The sequence below is a fragment of the Cyprinodon variegatus genome, unplaced genomic scaffold (assembly GCF_000732505.1).
Source record: "Cyprinodon variegatus isolate N-32 unplaced genomic scaffold, C_variegatus-1.0 Scaffold10, whole genome shotgun sequence".
NCBI classification, from domain to species: Eukaryota; Metazoa; Chordata; class Actinopteri; order Cyprinodontiformes; family Cyprinodontidae; genus Cyprinodon; species Cyprinodon variegatus.
The window spans coordinates 290,891-293,820 of record NW_015150463.1 but is presented as its reverse complement, the minus strand read 5'-3'; positions in this window follow the sequence as shown (position 1 = coordinate 293,820).

Sequence of the window (2,930 nt, the reverse complement as noted above, 5' to 3'; positions counted from 1 at the left end):
TCTCGTTCTTTCGGTCATGACCAAGAGTTCATGACCATAGATGAGGGTAAGAACTTGAAACACAAATGTTATGTGTGCAAACAGATTTGATATTCTACAGGCATTTAAGGGTGGCCATAAAAGAAAGGTGAGGTTAAAAGCCATGTAGTTAGATCATAACAATGATGAAACATCTATTTGGAATAACGCAGCGAGAAAACAGACAATCTGGATGCTACAAAAAAGCAAAAATAATGACTACAATTAGAGCAGTTCTAAATAACTTTCTTTTTGTTCAGTTTTGGTCGATTTCCACTCCCCCCAGTGGACAAAAGCTTTATCGTTTTGCCTGAAGGAAGACAGCATTTCCCATGAGGATATGCGCACTGTGGGGTAAAATCCTAATCTCCCGGTCGCTTGCAGTTGGATTAAACTACATTTCTGTTTCCAATGCTGTGTGAAAGAAGAATAGCAATTAGGTAATTCATCATGCCCAATAATTGCACATAGGAAAAAAAAAAATTACATACAATTTATCTCTCTTATACTTTAATCTTTAAAGATCACCCCCTTTTTACTTTGATTTTTCATGTAGATACCAACCATTACCAAAATTATGTAGATCAGTCAGCATCATGGATATATGCCTACATAAAATCGAGTATCTTCCACAGAACATCTAAACGCTTTAGACTGAAAGAAATGGTAGTATACCTTTGGGAAAGCACATTTCTAACTCTGTGGGTGCAGCATTAATGCAGAAATGCACATCTCCATCTTCAGAGCAAAATCTGTTTGAAGCTGTCCAAGCATTTTCCAACCAGACAATGGAATTGCATATTATGCACTCAATCCAAAAGTATGATGGAAGAAGAACAAGATATGACTTTTAGACATGCCTGCCTGTAGTCCTGACTTGTCCCCAAGGTAGAATGCTGAAGAGTGAAGAAAGCAAACATATGATCATGCTGATACCACCTTAAGATGTGCTCACAGAAAGAAAAGGACAAATTAACTGCTGAACCTCCTTGTGGTCTGCTATACTTAGTGCATTAATGTATCTTAACTGTTATGGGAATCATACAAACAACTCTAACGTGAAAAAAATACACTTTTAATAAATGAGGATGTGTTACAATAAAAAAAATAATGTATATAAACCAGTTAAAAGGGACTGATGAGACATGAAATATCCTTTTCCACCATGAAACAAAGGTCAAAGATAGTTCTAAGACAGAAAACATATTACCTGACATAATTATCCAAGAATGCTTTTTTCAGTTCCTGCTTTTGAGTTGAATGGAAAAAAAACTGCAGCCTTTTATTTTACTATACAAAATATAAAAATAATTCTGAAAATACACTTTAATTCAATTTAATTCAACACTTATCTCAAGGAAATTTTTAATAAATAAAAAAAATAGGTAAAAATTTGATATCTATAAAAACCCAGCTGATTGAATCAAGTCATTGACTTTGCAGTATTTGCTCATCCTTGTTGGGCATGTAACCATAGTTAACATTTGCTTGTATTTTGTCAGCAACTCTAAAGCAATCCCTCACACCAAGCATGCATGCAGTGACAGTGGATGAAAAACTCCGTTTTAGCAGGAAGAAACCAGAAGGTTTAAGAAGACCGAAGCAGGCACACAAAAGAAACATAGAAGCACTGATCCACAAAAACTTTGGAATAGTTTCATAGATGGCTCTGCTTAGGAAAGACACAGTTAAGCTGGTGAAATCTGCCTTATGATGATGCATTGTATATACTGTATATATCCCATGCACCTTTTTCTTCCTTTGGCACCTTCTTCTTCTCATTTGACTATTTGAGCTGATGTAAAGAGTACATTTCTCCACTGTGAGAACAATAAAGCAAATCAGATCCAGATTTCCTGTGAAAGAAAGGATGAAAGAGTAGAAGAGAGCACATATGATTAGTGAATAAAGGCTGAGCTCAAAGCTATTTCTAGGAGACAATCAGGTTAAGCACTGAAAAAAAGATACTACTTTATCTGTCTGTTGACAACAGCAGCTCAGCTAATGCCTCCCCCTAGAATGGTGTCACAGCAAAACAGAATGCCAGGTAATTTGAAGCTACTATGATGACAAAAATCAGGGAGTAAACAAAGTTGGGTGTTTAATTAGCAAACAACAAAAAACTGGAGAAAAGAGGTAGAATAAATAAAAGTGGTCAAATCTTCATCAAATGAAAGGAGTTTCTATCCGCCTCTTGCCAATTCCAACTCAGCATGGCAAAGCTCGATTTTACAGAGTGTGTTACAATGCTTTATGCGTTATGGAAACTTTACAGCGGCTCTGGCATCACTAGTTCACCAGTTCTTCAAGAGAAGCGACCACTTTGTAGTGTTCATGGTCACATTGTGCTTCCGACTGACCAGAACAGAAAAGTATTCTGCTTCAGGGGAGAGCACCCAGACAACAGAGACAAGATGAGAAGGAATTCTGGATCTCAGACAGTAGCTACTGGAGGTCAGAGAGAGAACTGTGGCAGAGATTGCACCAGAGCCAGGACAAACTAAGAGGGGAGGACTAATGATGAAGGATTTAACAGTTCACCTAAGGCTATATTATAAGGGCTTTTGTATAGCCACCCACAAACCTATTAACAGCATTCCTTACTTCATCCTTTGCCAATATTGATTTGTATGTCTTCCATTTTGAATGAAAAATGATTTTTTACTGCTGCACTCCATCCCTCTATGTTACTGTCAGAATTCAGGCAAGACAGACAGTGGAATATTTAAAATGCATTTATTCAAACAAAATAGGAAAGGATCTATAGTGGCGGCGGTTGCAGGAACTGATGCAGGAACGTCTATTGGAGAAAAACACATGTTAGTGACTATGATAATCTGATGGAGGATGATTATGAGCGCATGAGTCATTAACCTGGTTTGACAGTACAGTTTGTGCCCAGAGAATGAGGA